This window comes from Bos grunniens, chromosome 8 (assembly GCF_055505025.1).
Source record: "Bos grunniens cultivar Pamir isolate PY7600 chromosome 8, Bosgru_T2T1.0, whole genome shotgun sequence".
NCBI lineage: Eukaryota > Metazoa > Chordata > Mammalia > Artiodactyla > Bovidae > Bos > Bos grunniens.
The window spans coordinates 67,799,007-67,819,555 of NC_141172.1; the positions used below are offsets into that span (position 1 = coordinate 67,799,007).

Sequence of the window (20,549 nt, forward strand, 5' to 3'; positions counted from 1 at the left end):
CCAAACTGCCTTTGGGGAAGTATCTCCCACCAGCCTCCACTGTCTGTCCTGCTCCTTGCACTAAATAGATGAATTCTTATCTGTATGAGCATCCTGCAGCTACTGTAATAAATTACCCCAAACTAGGTAGTAAAAATCCCAGAGTAGGAAATAGCAACCCACTCCAGTACTCTTGCCTGGAAAATTCCATGGACAGAGGAACCTGGCAGACTATAGTCCACGGGGTTGCAAAATATCTGACATGAATGAGCATGCACACACAGGTAGCAGAAAACAAAAGACATTTTCTCAGAAGTCCAAAATTCAAGGTGTCAGCAGGGCTGTGCTCCCTCTGAAGGCTTAAGGAGAGAATCTTTCTCCACCTCATCCAGTTTCTGGTGGCTCCTGGCATTCCTTGGCTGTGGTAGCATCTCTCTCATCTATGCCTCTGTCTTCACATGGCACTCTCTTTGTCCCTGTCTCAAATTTCCCTGTCCTGTCCCTTATAAGGACACGTCATTGGATTTAGAGCCCATCCTAAATCCAGGTTGACTTTATCTCAAGATTCTTAATTGCAGCTGCAAAGACTCTATTTCTAAATAAGGGCACATTCCTAGATATCGAGGGTTAGGACTTGGACCTGTCTTTTCACAAGACAAAATTCATCCTACTATACTGGTGAAATGGCAACCCACTCCAGTATTCTTGCCTGGGAAATCCCATGGACAGAGGAGCCTGGCAGTCTACAGTCCATGGGTTGCAAAGAGTCGGACACAACTTATCGAGTGAACAAGTACAAAAAAAAAGAGAAATGCATACTGGTTCACTGGTGCTTCTCTTGAAAGTGATCCCCTCTATCCAGCTTTGAGGTCCAGAGTCTCCTATGAGTTATCCAAGGCTTCCCATCAGACTTCCCTGGTGGCGCAGTGGATGGGAATCTGCCTGCCAGCACGTGAGACATGGGTTTCATCCCTGGTTCAGGAAGATTCCACGTGCTGCAGAGCAGCTAAGCCTGTTACCACAACTACTTAGCTCACGCTCTAGAGCCCATGAGCTGCAACTACCAAAGCCCATACACCTAGAAACAGTACTCCACAGCAAGAGAAACCACCGCGATGAGAGGCTCTGCTCACCACAGTTAAGAGTAGCCCCCACTCGCCGCAACTAGAGAAAGCCCACGCAAAGCAACGAAAAACCCAGTGCGGCCAAAAAGAAAGAAAGAATGATCCATCTTCTTAAGAGAAAAAAAGAAGGTTCCCCATCCAACTTACCCAGCTCCATTTCCTACGCTCCCCACATGTGCCCACAGCATCCTCTCCTTTCCTGCTCTGAGTGTCCTCAATAAACCCCACTCAAGCTGTCCCCCTACCCAAGCTGTTCCCCACCACCCCAGCCATCGGGTCCTGCCTCAGAGCCTTTCCCTGCCGCCCCAGCCCCGAGGGATGGTGGGGAAGGAAGGACTTGACCCCAAGACCCTGAGCACTGACTCTGTCAGCATCTGCTTGAGCTTAGACTGGCCCCTCAGTGTCTCCAGACTTCAGTTTCCCCACTGAAAGTGGAGACGATCCCTCCCTCACAGACTGGTAAGGAGTAAATGGCACAACACATACGAGAGATTCTGCCAGCCAGTAAATTCCCAGTAAATGTCTGTTCTCTAGTTATTTGATATTCCCTTCTCTGAGTCCAACTCCATTTACAGTCAGCCCTGCTCTTAATGGTTTTGTTCTGTGGGCCTCATCTCCCCAGGTTAGGCTTCTCAAGGAAAGGGACAGGAAGCAGGCCTTTTCCGGGGTCTCTCACAACACCTGGATAGACTTTAGTCAGAAAGATCCGATGCCTGGGATAAACTCCAAGGAAATGCCCACACGTCAGTATTTCAGGCTGGAGAGGAAGATCCCAGACCCTCTGGTCACCTCCCTGGTCTACTTACCCCCAGGCCTCTAGTCCCACGGGAGACGCAGGGCCGGCCTGGCTCCTGCAGGCAGCGGCCAGATGGGGGGTAGTAATGGAATGAAAGGCCCTGAGATCAAATTCCGCAGTGATTAAGGTGAGAGGGACAAACTCCAGAGGCCCATTGTTGGTGTAATTAGGGTAAAGAGTGAATCATGGCAGGCCGAGAACCCCGAGGCCAGACAGGCGGGGCCCAGCCTGTTCCAGCAGGACCGGTGTGGTCAGCCAGGCCGAAGGAGACCGCTCTCCATTAGGTCCTGGCCGGGAGGGGCAAGCGGGCTGCTGCTCTGCATCATCTGGGGAGAGCAGCTGAGTGGATGTGACATAATTGAATGAGGCCTCCACGTCCTCCACTCGGAGCAGGGGAATTAGCAGTCCGACCCTCGCCTCTGGAGACCGCCACCCGCTTCATCTGCCTGCATTGCTCCACTCGGTGGCAGCCTACCCAGGGTGGGTGCCAGGAAAAGGCTCTGGCCAGGGCTGTGAGGGGGAAGGAGGGGTTGGGGAGACAGGCAGGGGGAGCAGGGTCAGTCAGGGATGCCCCAGAAGAGGGGGCAGTGGGCAGAGGGATGGGCAGGGGCAGGGAGGCACAGGGTGTTTGCCAGGCTGCCAGAGAGATGGCGGGGCACTAGCCAGAGCGAGGAGGGAGGAGGGGGATGGAGGGACGGCAGATGGGTGGAGACAGGCAGAGATGGGGAGATGAGAGCAAGATAGGCAGGGAAATAACAGGACGGCGGCCAGAGACAGAGAGAGACGCTGAGCAATGGAGAGGAAGAAAGGGGCTAGATAAAAAGAAACTTCGTGAGAAAGACCAACTGATGGGTAGCAGGAAGAATAAGCAGACAGGAAGACAGGAGCTTTGTGGAACATGGGCTAGGCCCTCTCCTGCAGTAACGACAGCCTTTCTTGTCCCTCTGTGTGCTCTCTGTGGCCCGAGTGCGATTCTAAATGCTCTGCATGAGACTTCCCTGGTGGTCCAGTGGCTTAGACACCGCACTCATAATACAAGGACACCGGGTTCAATCCCTGGGCAGGGAATTGGATCCAGCATGCCACAACAAAGACTGAAGATCCCACGTGCCACGACTAAGACCAAGCATACCCAAATAAATAAATCTTTTAATTCTCTGCACCACCTCATTTCTATCCTCACAACACACTATCTTCCAAAGAACCCATGGTTGGAGAGGACAGGGTAGTTGCCCAAGGAGACCCAGCTAGAAGCCAAGGAACCAGAGTTGAAGCTAGGTCGAGCCTGACATCATTTCCCCTGCCCCTCACCACCACAGCAATGGGGGCCCTCTGGGGTTCAGCCCCGGGTAAATCCGTTCCAGGCTAGGGCTCCCCAGGCTGGCCAGATTCAGAAGACTTTCTGGTGGCCATGATGTGGAGTGTGATACAGGGGATTGTGTCTCTTTCACCTTTTCTGATCTCTGTCCCCTGATCCTGAAACCCCTGGTGCTCCCTGGTGCCATCTGCGGATCCCTTGCCAACTCTCAACACTGGGGAGTAGGTCTCCCCAGAGTGTGGACTGATATCATTTTAAGGGATGGTCTCTGCCAAGAATGGTTAATTTTAGCAGGGGACTCAGGGAGTAGTAGGAGAGACACCTGGCGGGGGGGGGGGGGGGGGCGGGAGGAGCCAGAAAGAGCCCCTGTAATGTCTGTAATCCAGCATGGACTGATTCCTCCTGTAGGGACTCTTGAAGCACATTCTGGCTCTGGGACCTCTGTCCGTGCGTGCATGCTGTCGCTTCAGTTGTCTCCGACTCTTTGTGAGCCTACAGACAGCAGTCCACCAGGCCCCTCTGCCTGTGGGATTCTCCAGGCAAGAATATTGGAGTGGGTTGCCATGCCCTCCTCCAGAGATCTTCCCGACCCAAGGATTGAACCTGCATCTCTTATGTCTAACCTGCACTGGCAGGTGAGTTCTTTACCACTAGTGCCACCTGGGAAGCCCTGACCTCTGTCTAGGTAGGAAGAAAAGGTGTCTGGAGACTGTTGTTACCTGTCGCCTTTGTGCTCCATCCCCATCTCCACCCCCATGAAAAATTCCCAGCCACCGACACCAATTTGGAAATCTCTGCCAGGCAAACATGCCGAACCTCTCCCCAGAAGCAGAGGCAGCCTTGCTTCTGTCAGGGAGCACTGATCACTTCTGTCAGGGAGCACTGACTGCTCCCCCTCCCGGAAGGAGCTCAGCTGTCCTCCCTAACTGCCCTCTGTCAGGGTTCAGAGGCCTCAGTCTCAGGCAACCCCACTTGCCTAGATGCTGTGTGCTCTTTGACCCAGCCAGACCACCCTGAGAGCCTGGTGAGGGTCCCCTGCTGCACCCAGCACCTCCCTAGCCCCCTGTGGGGAAGACAGAGGGGGTGCCCACTTCAGCTCACAGACAGCTCTGTGAGCCCTTCATGGGCAGTAGGTTCCTAACAGCAAAGCTGGAATGCTGGGCTCCCGGGAAGGAGGTGCTGAGCCCTCCTCCCACCTGACTCTGGCCTGCAGGAAGTGGGCTGGCAGAGGAGGCAAGGGGAGGGGCGTGGAGGGAAGGAGGGAAAAGGGAAGAGGTAGGCAAGAAAGAGAGTGAAGAAAAGACACTGATGATGGAATTCAGAGCTGGAGGAAAGACTTCACCCAGCCCCTACTTCTACCCAGAAGGACCCAGTTAGTTGAAGGGACTCACCCAAGTTCACCCAGCTCATGCCAACATTGGATGGGGTCATGCCATAGCATGCTCATTGTCAGATCCTGATGTACATATGGCTCCAAGAGGAAGTTTAGTTACTGAGGAGCTGGGAGTCTAACTCTGCCCTAGGAACCAAAGCAATGTCCCCTTTCCTGCTGGAAAAGCCTCCGTGGCCTCCCCAGCCGAGGCTACCTCTCCATCTGGTCCAACCTACTCTCCATTTTGCTTCCCCCTAGCACTCCCCATGTATCCTTGATCATGCTTACCACTTGCTGTCTGGTAACACCCTGTACTCTTCCATGTAGGCTCACACTGGAATCCCCTTCACTTCACAGCTACCCTCAGGTGTCAACTACTCGGGGACAAACCTAGACAGTGTATTAAAAAGCAGAGACATCACTTTACCAACAATGGTCCATCTAGTCAAAGCTATGGATTTTCCAGTAGTCATGTATGGATGTGAGAACTGGACCATAAAGAAGGCTGAGCACTGAAGAATTGATGTTGTTAAACTGTGGTGCTGGGGAAGACTCTTAAGAGTCCCTTGGACTGAAAGGAGATGAAACTACTCAATCCTAAAGGAAACCAACCCTGAATATTCATTGGAAGGACTGATGCTGAAGCTGAAGCTCCAATACTTCGGCCACTTGATGTGAAAATCCAACTCATTGGAAAAGACCTTGATGCTGGGAAAGATTGAGGGCAGGAGGAGAAGGGGACGACAGAGAATGAGATGTTGAACACCAATTCAACAGATTTGAGTTTGAGCAGACTCCGGGAGATGGTAAAGAATAGGAAAGCCTGGCATGCTGCAGTCCATGGGGTTGCAAAGAGTCAGACACGACTGAGCTACTGAACAACTAGGAGGACTTCCTTGAGGCTTCAGGGACTCAGGAACCTCTCCCTTGCCTGTATTTCCATGACACATTCTGGTACCTCTCTTATGGAGAAAGGAAAGTGACATTTATTGAGATTTATCTCTACAAATAAAGAAATAGATTCAGAGAACTTAAGTACCTCACCCAAGCTCACACAACTATTAAGTGAATGGTAGAGGCAGAAATAAAATCTAGGGCTAACTCTAAAACCCTGTTGTGCTTTGTTATGCATGCATGCATGCTAAGTCACTTCAGTCATGTCTGACTCTGCAACCCCATGGACTATAGCCTGCCAGGCTCCTCTGTTCATGGGATTTTCCAGGCAAGAATACTGGAGTGGGTTGCCATGCCCTCTTCCAGGGGATCTTCTTGACCCAGGAATCAAACCCATATCTCCTATGTTTCCTGCATTGGCAGGCAGTTTCTTTATCACTAACACCACCTGGGAAGCTTGCTTTGTATTATAGTTGTATATTGCCCATTTGCAGCCTCTTGGGCAGTAAGTTCCTTCATGTTGGAGCTATGTCTTCTCATCTCTGTTTGTCTAACACCTAGTAGAGTGTTTGGTTTGAATTGGCACTCCAAATAACCATTTTTAGTATGGATAGATGAATCAGTGGATAGATGGATGAGTGAATAGGTGGGTGTATGAATGGAAGGATGGATGAATGGATGAGGGATAGGTGGATGGATGGATGGATGGATGGATGAGTGGATGGATGGATGGATGTCAGAAAAGTATACCATCTCCACCTGAGAAAGCAGAAAAGCAGCCTTCTGCTTTTGGAAAGCTTGGAAAGTCCATGCTGATCTGCAGAGTGGGGTTTGGGCACTGCCCCAGGGATCATAATCAGCCAGAAGCATTATCTCAAGAGTCTTAAGAAAGAAGTGGTAGTTGGGATTGCCTCAGAACCTAGAGGGTGGAGAGCTGCTACACCATCAGGGCAGGAGAGGACCACTTCAGGAGTTGGCAAGGATTCTTAGACCTGAAAACACCAGCACTAAACTGGAATATTCTTACAGATAATGATATCCAACTTCCCATCAGCCCTCCCCTCCTGTTTTGCAGATGAATAAATTAAAACTCAAGGAGAGGAAATGACAAGCAATATCACACAACTCAGGTGATTCCAGACAGTCAGTTTCTATAGAAACAAAGAGACTTTATACAAGAGGACAGGCAATTTGGGTGAATTAGATGACATTCAGTGCCACGTCCTGATCACAGGAACCTCTGCTCACAGGCTGTGAAGGGACCATGGAAAGATGTGATGTTAGGGAAGTCCCTGGTGACCAGGACGCTAACCACCAAGCCCCAGGGCACTGAAAGGGGTGCATCTCTCTCTGCTGGCATCCTTGCTCAGCCCAAAGGAGGGGGTGGCAGAGTAGCCCCCTTAGGCTACCGTGAGACCCCAAATCTTGATCTGTCCCGCCTGCTTCTATTCTCAGAGGCTGCTACAACCCCAGGCTGTTGCTTCTTCAGATGGTCCTCACTCCAGTCTCTGGGTAACTGCCCCGGGGGGCCAAGGAGCCCCCTCTCAGGTCATGGTTATACTCTGCCCTTTGCTCTAGGGGGCACAGTCAGTGTGTCTAGACACATCTGCGGTGCTCTGTTTGGGCCTCCATAACTTGATTACAAATATCCAGTTACCCTCCTATGCCCTGGCGAGCCAGAAAGGCAGGTGAGCATGCCATTCTTACTCCAGGTGGGGAAGCAAGGCATTGAGTGGCACTGAGCCATCTGTTAAGGCTCACCCAGGAAACAGAGACACAACCCTGACTTCAAGGCCCCTCAATCCCAGTCCACCCAACTCTGCCTACCCTCTGGCTCTCGGCAAACCTCAGAGGCACAGCCAAGCTGAAAGAAAATTCTCCCGGAAAGATAACATCTATTCTTTTCCTCCTATATTCCAGATCCACATCCTCCTATGGTCTTATTTTCATTTCTGAGTGCTTATGGGCTTCCCTGGTAGCTCAGAGGGTAAAGAACTTGCCTGCAATGCAGGAGACACAGGTTTGATCTCTAGGTTGCGAAGATCCCCTGAAGAAAGGAATGGCAACCCGCTCCAGTATTCTTGCCTGGAGAATCCCATGGACAGAGGAACCTGGTGGGCTATAGCCCACGAGGTTCCAAAGAGTTGGATGAGACTGAGAGACTGACACACACAGGCCTCTTGAAGGAGCTTCAAGGAATTCCCCAAAAATCTCAGGAAGAGGGGTACATCGGGGGAGGGCAACAGGAGGCACAGGGAGGGAGGCAGCAGGGCTCAGTATAAACCATCAGGGGCTGTAAATGATAAATAAGAGACTGCTAGGGGCCACAAGACAGGCCCACACCCATCCTCCCTGTCATTCCCTCCAGCCCTGTCACCCCCCACTTCCCTCACCCCCACACTCAACGTGGCAATAAATTCTTCAGAGACACCGGGGCTGGGTTTTAAGCTCCATGCAAATCTTTGATCCCTCTCCCTCCCTCAGTGAGCTGAAGCAGTTGCCCTTTCCCCCAGCGCCTCCCACCACTCTTCATCTGGAACCAAATGAGACCCAGAGGCTGAGCACTGGTACCCAGGTCAAATTCCACCTGGGACAGCTCTCTCTCTTCCTCCCTCCATTTTACCCACTCTGCCCCTCTGCCTTCTAACCCCTCTGCCTCTCCCACTCCACTGAGGAAAATGTCAACAGAGTCAAGGTTGCAGCCTACGTATCTGAAAGGCCCTGGCTGCCAGGGGAGGGTGGACGGGAAAGGAGATCCACTTGTCTGGCTGACCCAGGACTGATCCAAGGGTCCCCTCAAGAACTCAGGGTCTCGTAAGCAGTGCCCCTCAGGAGAACATGCAACGAGATTTCTTTTTTTTTGTTTTTTGGCTGTGCTGGGTCTTCATTGACTTGGGCTCCTCATTGTAGCACTCAGGTTTAGTTGACCTGAGGCTGTGAGATCTTAGTTTCCCAACCAGGGTGAACCCACGTCCCCTGCACTGGAAGGTGGATTCTTTACCACTGGACCACCAGGGAAGTCGCTGAGACTCAACTCCTAACTCTGCTTCTGCCACCAACTATGTGACTCCCAGTGGATCCTGTCCCTCTCTGGGCCTCAGTTTCTTTATCTACGTAATGAGCGAGCTCAGGGATTGTTGCTAAGGAGATGAGGGGAGGAGTCAGCAAGGGGACGGCGGGCCCCTCATCTCATCCTGCACCAGGAGCAGCCCTACTCTTGTCTTTTTTATTTGGAAGGCTTCGGGTAGGATTTCACTTGAAAAAAGGTCTGGTGGTCGAAAAAAAAAATAAAGCTTAAATCCGTTGGCCAAGAAATGACCTCTGTGATGCCTTTCTTCTGCCTCATTCTGTGATTCAATCCATTCTCATATATCTTTTTACAGGCTACTCCAACCTGGACTTCACATATTCTTGCCTGTGGTCCCTAGCAGATGGTCATAGACATCAGACCACATGCCTTGATTTGAATTCAGATAGTAGGGACCCCCACACCTCTGGCTGGATATATAATACATGAACTCCCAACTTAAGGTTCAGGAAACAGGAGCACCTCCCCCAAAAAAGATAAACAACCCAGCTAAGACCTCTATACCATGTGTGGAGTGAGTGCTTTAGCTAAGAAGGCTTGCAGGGCGTCCCGGATACAGAGGTGGCCAGGGGTTCCAAGAACGGATGACAAGGGGCTCAGCGAATGGGCTAATCAGGCTTCAGGGGTGAGCTGGAAGGTACGATGCCAAGAGTCAGAAAATATGTGTTCAGTCACTCAGTCGTGTCCCACTCTTTGTAACTCCATGGACTGTAGCCCACCAGGCTCTTCTGTCTGTAGATCTGTCCAGGGAAGAATACTGGAGTGAGTTGCCATTTCCTTCTCCAGGGGCTCACCCACAGATCGAACCCACGTCTCCTAAACTGACAGGCGGACTCTTTATCGCCGAGCCCCCTGGCAAACTCCATCAAGAGTTGAGATACCTGGGCTTCACTCTGACTCTGTCACCTACTTGCCTTATGACTAGGACAAGCCCTTTGCATTCTTACCCTCAATTTTGCCATCAGTTTCAACAGCACCTAGGATTCTACCTAGCTCCCTGTGATTCCCCACTGCACCTGCCCCAGGCTCCTTCCTAGAGGTGGTGTTAGTCATGGTTTTCATGGGAGAAGAGAAGGACAAGGAGGAATCCAAAGTCAGACTGAAACCTACAAATTGGGGACCAAACACAGAATGTAGGCCTGGCTGCCCTGGTTCTGCCTCTGCCCCACCTTGTAAGTCAGGAGGGGAAGAGGAGGGTGGGAGAGAGGAAAGACAGGATGAAGAGGGACCACATGCCATCCTCTGCCTGGCCAGGTTCATTAGCCAGCCTGGAGGAATCCCCACTGCTCAGAAGGAAGAGCGCTTCATGAATATTCATAGTCACAAGAGGCCTTATTTGCATCGTTCAAATCCCAAATGCCACGAGGATCAGCAGTCTCAGTCCTCCCTGGCTGCCCTCCTTGTGGAAGGGGATAGCCTGCCCATCTAACCACCACCACTCCTGCAACTGGCCCCCTCCCTCACCTCCTCTGTCCTGGCCTTCACTGTGTGACCTGGCTCAGGCCCTCCCCAAGGCCCTGGGCATGTGCCAAGACCCTCCACTCCCAAAGACCCTCCACCCCCCAAACTGAGTAAACAAGGAGATCTGAGCCAGGCAAGTGGGCTGCCAGATCCTGGGAAGGAGGACAAACAATCCCACGGGGTTGTCAAAGATGTAAGATGAAGATAGGTGGGTAGGGGCATACGAGGGACCTGTGACATCACCAGCCCTGAGGGAGGCGCAGGGGGTCAGAGGAGGGGGGATGTGGATGCGGGAGGGATAGGTGGTTTTTGCCATCACGTAAAGGCATCATCAGGAGAGAGGGATGGGAGAAAGAAGGAAACCATCACACCTAAAATCCTGAGAGCACTGTGCCTGCATCAGCCCTCACCACTCAGGCCTCCTTCAGAATGCAATTTCCATTTAGAACAATCCACAGGTCCATCAGTCAAGGATTAGTTAAATAAGTGGTACCTCATGCATAGCACAGAATATTATATAACCATTAAAAAGAATACGGTATAGATTTTTTTTAAAGAAACCCACAATGGCCATGATACATTCATAGGTAATAAAAGGAAATTGCAGAACTACTCTTAGCAGGATCCTACCTTTGTAACATAAGTAAATAAGTAGATAGATAAATAAATAAATCATCAAGGTTAGTGGATAAACCAGAAAAACATCTATAAGGACACACAAATGCTATTTCACAGGACTCAGGGAAGATTAGAAGGGATATTTTTTACTTTTCATGTTAAATATGCTCAATAATTCCTTCCCATTTGAAGCTTGTGTGTCTTACAATGATTGATTTTATAATCAGGACAAAAAAATTAAATTGGGGGAGGGATATAAATTTCCAATGAAAAGGTGATGATCTTGCTGCTATAGGCTGCCTTCTGCAGTGCTAGGGGAACCTGGGCCCTGGGCTGGCAGAGGGGCTGTAGGGAGCGGGCATCAGTGGGTGTGGCCCCACCCCTTCCCCACCCACAAAGTGTCCCACAGTCCCGGGCTCCAATCTGGCCTTGACCTTGAAATCAGGCTCTGTTTACTTCATTGTGTGTTTGCCCAAGCCTCACTCTCTGGAGAAGCACATTAACTAATTTCTGTAAATTCTTGCCTATTTACAAAGCACTGACACATTTTCATTCATTCATAAATGTTCCTGAGCCTCTCCTGGAAGGCAGGAGCTAGGGGTAGGCACTGGGGACACAGAGACCAAATAAGCCACATGCCTGGGAGACCTCAGTCAGTATGGATGCATCACCCTCAGGGCCATGTCACAGGTGTGCTCAGGTGTGTCAGAGTGCAGAGGCCCCAGGCCTAGCTAAGCTTTATAGTCAAAGCTTTGGTGTTTCCAGTATCAATTATGCATTTAAGAGCTAGACAGTAGAAAAGGCTGAGTGCCGAAGAACTGATGCTTTTGAACTGTGGTGTTGGAGAAGATGCTTGAGAGTCCCTTGGACTGCAAGGAGATCAAACCAGTCAGTCCTAAAGGAAATCAAACCTGAATGTTCACTGGAAGGACTGACGCTGAAGCTGAAACTCCAATACTTTGGCCACCTGATGTGAAGAGCCAACTCATTGGAAAAGACCCTGATGCTAGGAAAGATTGAAGGCAGGAGAAGGGGACAACAGAGGATGAGATAGTTGAATGGCATCACCGACTCAACAGACAAGAAATTGAGCAAACTCTGGGAGATGGTGAAGGACAGGGAAGCCTGGCATGCTGCAGTCCATGGGGTTGCAAAGTGTTGTACACAACTGAACAACAAAGCTTAAGGGATGCTAAGGCATCAGCCAGGTGAGGAACGGAGGCACCCCATAAACAAAAGAGCTCTGGTCACAGGACACCTGTGAGGGCCAGACCTCATCCTAAGAGGTTAGATGCCTCCTCACTTAATACCCATGATGACCCTCATTATCCCTATTCCAGGGAAAAGGAGATGAGCATAGGAAACAGGAGAGAGCCTGGGAAGAGGCACCTTCCTTGCTTGGTTCACAGCAACCAAGGCAAACAGGCCCTGCTGGTCCCGCCGAGGCATCCACAGTGCCCTCCTGTACCTGCTCCCACCTCTGGGCTTGACTAGATAATTCAGAACCCTCCTCTGGAGCCCAGATTCACCAAAGTGTGGTAGCATTTGAAATCCAGGGTCTCCCAGGCTCCCAGTTCTACCTGCCTTTACCTCCCGCTCTGGGCTCTCCGAGGCCACACCAAGAGGACTACGGTCCGGGGCAGACAGGTCTCCCACAGGGCCCTCTGAGCAAACAAGGCTTGTTTGAGTCCCCACCCCTTTGTTCATGGTGTTCCCCTGCCTGAATGCTGTTCCTACACATTCCCACACACAAAGATGCCAATGCTACTCCCACTGAAAAGCCTTCTTCATTTGTTCCAGTTGGACTGGTTACTCCTCAGGAATCCTCAGTTACAACAGAAGGACTCAAGTGATTAATTGTTCTTTAATGACTTCCCTGTCTGTGGAAGAGTGCGGGCATGCCTGTGTGTGCTTGTGCACGTGTGTGTATACAACGAAGTTGCAACTCCCTGAGGGCAGTGACGTGGTCCTTTTCTTCCTGCGTGTGTGTGCTAAGTCGCTTCAGTCGTGTCTGACTTTTCGCAACCCTGTGGACCATAGCCTTCTGTCCATGGGGTTCTCCAGTCAAGAATACTGGAGTGGGCTGCCATGCCCTCCTCCAGGGGATCCTCCCAGCCCAGGGATGGAACCCCAGTCTCTTAGGTCTGCTGCATTGGCAGGCCCGTTCTTTTTCACTACTAGCACCACCACTGTTCGAATCTAGAAGCAGGAACTCTCCATCTGCTGCCATAGGAATTACCATCAACTGCCACCCTGCCCCCAAGCCCCCAGCTGCACCGCAGCTGCACGAGCCCCTCCGTGTCCTCCAAGGCTGGATGGTGAGGGAGGAGTCAATATGGAGATGTTGAATGGGCCTTGGATGGTGCTTCTCTGGCAGGACCCATCACTTCCTTGTCTGTCATGCCCCTCTCGCCCATGGTCATCTCCCAAACGCACCTGCCAGTCATGGAGAACTCAGGAGCAGACGTTCCCATTAGCATCTCAGGAACCCAGCCAGGGCTTCAGATCGAGGAAGTAAGTGGTGGCTCCAGGCACCCTAAGCCCCTGGGCCCCCCACCCCCACCCCAGAAGATGCTGGGTGTTCCTGCCTCCTAACCACCGTGCAGGGAGTAAGGACTGGCTAGGGAGCCCATGCTTCAGGAAAATGACTCAGAGAGGTGACTGGAGTGCCTTTGGGGCCTTAGCTACAAAAGTGGGTCACCGTGGGGAGAAAAAGTAGCTTAAAAAAGAAGAAATCTGTTTCTGGAAGCTGGTTTCAGTGCTGGCTGGGAGCTGAGTGTCCCCAGAGGAAGTTCCAGAAATCCCCCGGTTTTCTTCCCCAGCATCTCTTAAACTACCAGGTCTCCAGTCCTTGAGCCCCAGCAGCCAAAATGAACTCTAGGTGGAAATGAGGGAAGCCTCTCCTGGCCCATTCACCATCACTGCCACCTCCCGGGGGCTCCTATCCCCAGCCGGTGGGCCAGAGCCAGCGCTGGGCACCTGGAGTGGGGGCTGTGGGACTATGTGGGCTGCCTCACTCTGCTTTCTGGGCTGTTTCTAAACTGCTCCACTTCCATTAAGTAGGACACACTGGGGAATGATGGCACGGAGCTCTGAGAGGGCCCAGGGGGATGTTCAGACGTTCCCCAGGCCAAGGAAAGGCCTCTCGGGGTCAACTAAAGGCAAAGCCCAGGAGCAGGGGAGGGATCACCCAAGACCACCCCACTAATGAGTGGTAGAGAAGCATTAACAACAGCTGTTCAAAGCATTCATAGCATAAGAGAGATGGGTTGGAAGCCAGAACTCCCAGGGCCAGTGCAGAGCCATCCAAGACAAGTAACCTCGCTGCTCCAGACCTCACTCTTTCCATCTCTAAAATGGGAATAACAATGTCTACTTCATGGGTTACTATGAAAATTGAACGAAATACTTTATGCAAAAGGCTTTTGTGTATAGGACTTAATAATATTCTATACAAATATCAGGCATTCTTCTTCTTAACTATGGTCCCTTCCATCAAAGCTCCCCCAGACTGGCCAGATGTTGAGATGCTGAACCTGGGGTCAGGAGGGCTCCTTATACTAGTCTCTCTCCTTTTCTGCGGAAGAAACAACGCTGTGTTTCTAAGTTTCCACCTGCACAGCCTGCCCTGACCCTGAGATCGTTGTACTCAAAAGTGTGGTTCTGTAGGACTGTCAAGGCATAAGCAACCTCTGACCTCTGACCTCCAACTTTCGAGAATGCCTCTTATGAGAAAAGCAAGAAACAGGTCTCTGTCGGGTGCCTGCTGTGGGTCAATCACTTTAGAACTTGCGACACCACTATCCTAACCATTTTCTTATGGTTACTATTATTATACTAATATTACTGCTACTATTATTGATAATATCATTACTATTACTATTAATATTATTATCTCTATTATTATTACTCTCATTTTAGATATTTGAGTGACTAGTTTGAGTCAAATTCTGGCCACATACCACATTCTGGCTGCAGGCTCAGCCCCTGGCCCTCCAACCTGGTTTTTTTTTCAGCTTTAAGTCGACAGGTGGCTTCATTTTCTTTTTTTGTTATAGGGCAGAAGCACAGACAGTCAGGTTCATCACATTCATCCATCCCTAGCACATTATTAAGACAGCGTCCAGATAAAGCAAGGTCCCCTCTTGTCTTCCTTCTGTCCCCTCATCCCCGTCCCCACTCTGAGTCCGTCTCCTCCACATCAGCACCTGCTCTGATACATCTGCTGCATATCCTTAACTATGTATACATCCCTGTAAATTATGGAACATTGTTAGCAGTACGTGCTTCGAATTTTCATAAATGGTGTTGCGTTATGAATTTTTAGGCTGCATTATACGTTTTTTGGTCAACACTTTTTTAAGACCTATCTTTGCTGTCAGTGACTTGCTAGACGATTGCAACACTGTGGCAGGCACGCCCATCACAGGCCACTTGTCCATCCCACACTGATGGACGCCAAGGCAGGCCGCCAGCTCCCCTCTGCTGCAAACAGAACATCTGTTCTTCCATATCTTTATGACTTTTTTATGTCCCTTTATCCATCAATGGAGACCTTCTCCACAACCCGTTCCTATGGATAGGATCCTTGGATAATAAGCCGTGTATGTGTGTTAGTCGCTCAGTTGTGTCGGACTCTTTGCCACTCCATGGACTATAGCCCTCAAGGCTCCTCTGTCCATGGAATTCTCCAGGCAAGAATACTCGGAGTGGGTGGTCGTTCCCTTCTCCATGGGATCTTCCTGATCCAGGGATTGAACCCAAGTCTCCTGCGTTGGCAGGCAGATTCTTTACTGTCTGAGCTACCAGGAACACCCCTCAGAAAGCATATGCGTAGTCAGTTAAGTAACTTAGTAACGACTGGAGTCAGAATTTGTAAACTGCCTAGAAAGTGAGGTGAAAGTGTTAGTCGCTCAGTCGTGTCTGACTCCTTACAATCCTATGAACTGTAACCCACCAGGTTCCTCTGTCCATGAGATTTCCCAGGCAAGAATACTGGAGTGGGTTGCCATTCCCTTCTCCAGGGGATCTTCCTGACTCAGGAATCAAGTCTGGGTTTCCTGCACTGCAGGCAGATTCTTTACTGACTAGCCACCAGGAAAGCCCTAAACGTTGCCTAGAAGAGTGGCTAAAGCACAGTAAACACTATGTCAGGTGTATTCAGTAAAAATAATTAAAGGGGCTTCCCTGGTGATCCAGTGGCTACGAGCCTGTGCTCCCAATACAGGGGGCCTGGGTTTGATCCCTGCTCAGGGAACAAGATCCCACATGTCACAACTACGACTAAGCGCAGCCAAATAAATAAATGTTTTTAAAATAGTAATTACAAAAAATAAATCGCACTAAATTACCAGATTGCCTTCCCAAAGAAGGGTACCAGTCTACACTCCTACCTGCATTTCAGGAGAGACCTTGCTTCTGCCTATTCTTACCAACGCCATGGTGGCTCAGCCGGTAAAGCGTTTGCCGGCAATGCGGGAGACCCAGGTTCGATTCCTGGGTCGGGAAGATCCCTGAAGAAGGAAACGGCAATCCACTCCAGCACTCTTGCCTGGAAAATCCCGTGGACGGAGGAGCCTGATAGGCTACAGTCCATGGGGTCGCAAAGAGTCGGATACAACTGAGCGACTTCACTTTCACTTTCACCAATGCCATGCTTGGCCCAGCTTTCTGACCTGTACCATTGTGGGGCTCAAGGTTACCCCTCAAATTGTTTAAATTTATGTTTCTCTTGTTCCTAGTAAAGCGTCTGCCTGCAATCGAGAGACCCGGGTTCGATTCCTGGGTCGGAAAGATCCCCTGGAGAAGGAAATGGCAATCCACTCCAGCGCTCTTGCCTGGAAAATCCCATGACTGAGGAACCTGATAGGCTACAGTCCATGGGGTCACAAAGAGGCAGGCACAACTGAGCGACTTCAATTTCACTTCCACTTTAGATACTTGTGAATCATCTGGCCTCTTTTCAGGGTGGAAGCAGGGTTAGAGACAGGATCCAACATGAGCCAGGGAGTCAGAGAATCTTTGGGACCTCCCATGGTTGAGGTTGATTTCATGCTTTTGAAAAAAAAGAAAAAGAGATGAAGAAGGAAGGGGAAGGACTTCCCTGTTGGTGCAGTGGATAAGAATCTGCCTGCAAATGCAGGGGACACTGGTTTGATCCCTGGTCTGGGAAGATTCCACATGCCGCAGAGCAGTCAAGCCTGTGGGCCACAATTGCTGAACCCGGGAGCCACAACTACTGGGCCCGTGTGCGGGAACTACTGGAGCCTGCACGCCTAGAACCTGTGCTCAGCAACAAGGAGCCCTTGCAATGAGACCCTCTCACATTGCAACTAGAGAGCAGTCCCCGCTCTCCAAAACTAGAGAAAAGCCCAAGAGCAGCAACGAAGACCCAGTGCAGCCAAAAATAAAGAGAAATTTAAAAATAAAATTTTTAAAAATTAAAATAATTTTAAAAGGGAAGAAGGAGAAAGAGGGGAAGGTGGCTGAAGAGGAAGCAGAGAAAGAGCGCATTGCTTTCTGTGCAGGTGAATTGTGTCTGTGTTTCAACCAAGGACCCTCTCGCCCCTGCCAATCGCCCACAGCCCAGTGGCACTTGCCATCCCCCAGAGGGCTTGTTAAAGTGCAGCTTTCTGGCCTCATTGCCAGTTTCTGAGTCAGGGGGTCTGGGGTGGGGCTGAGGATTTGCGTCTCTAGTGAGTTCCCAGGGGATGCTGCTGCCGCAGGTCTGGCCCCAACTCTGAGAACCAGGACACTAGAGGAGCTCGCCACCCCAGCCAGTGTGGCGTGGTCACCTTGGACAGAGTGCCACCTGCAAAAACACCAACGAGGTCCGACTCTTCAAGACCCCATGGACTGTACCCACCAGGCTCCTCTGTCCATGGGATTTCCCAGGCCAGGATACTCGAGTGGGTTGCCACTTCCTTCTCCAGGGGATCTTCCCAATGCAGAGATTGAACCCATGTCTCCTACATGGGCAGGCAGATTCTTTCCCACTGAGCCACCTGGGGAGCCCCAACCAAGCCTTTGAAAGAACCTAAAAATCCAGCAGGCCACCCAGAGTGGCCCCACCTCCTGTGCGTACTAATGGCAGCTCTCATCTCCAGGGCCCAGACTGGGAGCAAGTGAGTGAGGCCCAGAGGAGTAACAGCCAAGGAGGCACTCACTCTCAAGGCCAAAATCTGCTGGGCGACAGCAGAGGGAACTGCAGGTGGGGTCATATCAGCTCCGGCCAGTCCAGGCCCAGCCCACTCACTGTTCCCCTTCCGCTGATGTTATAGTACTAACACACTGGATTCTGTCACATTATTCATTTTCATAGGAGCTCATTTGATTCTTGAGACAACTTCCATCCCCATTTGACAGATGGGAACACAGAGGCCGGAAGGGTCCCTGTGGCAAGTCAGAGAAGAAATTCCTTCTCTTCCCCTCTCAGCCAGGCCAATCCTTTGCACCACTGCTGCTGCCCTGCATGTTCCAGGTCTAAAGGAAGTGACATCAAGCCCCCAGTAAGCACAGCCACCACCACACTGCTGGCAAGAGCCTCAAAGGGGCCACATGACCCCCGTCTCCCTCAGCTCCTCACCATCTACCATGTCGCCCACCTCCAGCATCTTATCTGCATCTTCCCTGAAGCTCTTTGAAGGTGGTTGTTGGATGTGGGGCTGCACCCCTGTGCTGTGCTGTACTGAGTCGCTCAGTGGTGTCCAACTCTTTGCAACCCCATGGACTAGCCCGCCAAGCTCCTCTGTCCATGGGGATTCACCAGGCAAGAATACTGGAGTGGGCTGCCATGCCCTTCTCCAGGGGATTTTCCCAACCCAGGGATCGAACCCAGGTCTCCCACATTGCCACCTAATTCTTTACCATCTGAAGTCAGGCACTTCCCCAACCTCAAAGCCTAAGAAAGAGCCGGCGGTCAGCAACAGAGACATCAATGGTTTAATGGGCAGGGGAGCTTACACGTCCAGAGCAAGGTCCTGGAGCAACATGCCACGTGTGTGGCAAATGATGGGCAGGACGTGGCAGCAGAGAAAGAGGGAGATTACTAGTTACAGGGGAATTGGCTCAGTGGTTGCCAGGGAAACCAGCAGAGGGGAACACCCATCACCACTCCTTTGATTAACTATCAGAGTGGAGATAGTTCTGATTTAAAGATTAAAACAATCACTAGCAGGGGCCCAGGGCAAGACTTTCCTGGTGGCTCAGATGGTAAAGCGTCTGTCTACAATGCAGGAGACCTGGGTTCGATCCCTGGGTTGGGAAGATCCCCTGGAGAAGGAAATGGCAACCCACTCCAGTACTATTGCCTGGAAAATCTCATGGACAGAGGAGCCTGGTAGGCTACAGTCCATGGAGTGGCAAGGAGTCAGACACGACTGAGCGACTTCACTTTCACTTTCACTTTCTACTGATTAAAAGGGAGGGTCATCCAGGTGAGTAGGATGTAGGTGACACAGGTCCTGGTCAAGCAGGGGAGCAACAGAACAGTCATCTTGTGTGACCTGATCAGACACGGGGACTGTGTTCGAATTTCACGGTGGAGGACTCTGATGTTCAAAGAAGTCAAGGGCCTTGTCTGAGACCACAGAGGTAGTTTGCAACTGCTCACACTCTAGACTGACCCAGTCCCATTAACCCAGCTGCAGCCCTCCCGCCCTCCTGGTGCCTGATCTCAGACCCCCTCCCTTCCTCCTCCTTAGCTGCAGGCCTCTCATAGCCCAGCCTGCCTCCTTCAGGAACCATTCCATACCCCCAGTACCTTCCTAGGCACTCCCAGAAGGCTCTATATTAATCAGAATCCTCCAGAGGAAAAGGAATTGGCTCATACAGTTGTGGAGGCTGGCAAGTTCAAAATCCAAATGGCTGGTCAGCAGACGGGAGACTCATGAAAGCGTTAGTTGATGCTACAGCTTGAATCTGAAGGCCATCTCCTGGCAGAATTCTCTCTTCCTCAGGAGACCTCAGTTTGTTTTCTCATGTGACCTTCAGCTGATTAGATGTGGCCCATAACACTACATGGGCTTCCGTTATAGCTCAGCTGGTAAAAAAAAATCCACCTGCAATGCAGGACACCCTGGTATGATTCCTGGGTTGGGAAGATCTGCTGGAGAAGGGATAGGCTACCCACTCCAGTATTCTTGGGCTTCCCTGGTGACTCAGCTGGTAAAGAATCTGCCTGCAATGTGAGAGACCTGGGTTTGACCCCTGGTTGGGAAGATCCCTCCCAGTTCTCTCTTTTTTTTTTAATGTTAAAGGTTTATTTTATTTTATTTTTAATTTAAATTTATTTATTTTAACTGGGGGCTAATTACTTTACAATATTGTATTGGTTCTGCCACACATCAACATGAATCCGCCACGGGCATACACATGTTCCCCATCTTGAACCCCCCTCCCACCTCCCTCCCCGTACCATCCCTCCGGGTCATCCCAGTGCACCAGCCCCAAGCATCTTGTATCCTGCATCAAACCTAGACTGGCGATTCAGTTCTTACATGATATTATACATGTTTCAGTGCCATTCCCCCAAATCGTCCCACCCTCTCCCTCTCCCACAGAGTCCAAAAGACTGTTCCATACATCTGTGTCTCTTTTGCTGTCTCGCATACAGGGTTATCGTTACCATCTTTCTAAATTCCATATGTATACGTTAGTATACTGTATTGGTGTCTTTCTTTCTGGCTTACTTCACTCTATAATAAGCTCCAGTTTCATCCACCTCATTAGAACTGATTCAAATGTATTCTTTTTAATGGCTGAGTAATACTCCATTGTATATATGTACCACAGCTTTCTTATCCATTCATCTGCTGATGGACATCTAGGTTGCTTCCATATCCTGGCTATCATAAACAGTGCTGCGATGAACATTGGGGTACACGTGTCTCTTTCAATTC

General features: G+C 50.6%; 1 protein-coding gene across 3 annotated transcripts in view; it reads right to left on the minus strand.

Moving 5' to 3' along the window:
* GFRA2 (GDNF family receptor alpha 2) overlaps positions 1-20,549 on the minus strand; it is a 297,825-nt gene that overhangs the window by 241,000 nt on the left and 36,276 nt on the right. The window contains exon 1 of one of the 3 annotated variants that reach the window (XM_086416117.1): positions 1,910-2,061. The exons of 1 other annotated variant lie outside the window; for it this stretch is intronic. The gene's annotated coding sequence lies outside the window, so the exon portion shown is untranslated. Of the gene's footprint in view, positions 1-1,909; positions 2,062-20,549 lie in introns of those variants that run through there. One more of the 3 variants, XM_086416119.1, reaches the window with a different exon arrangement.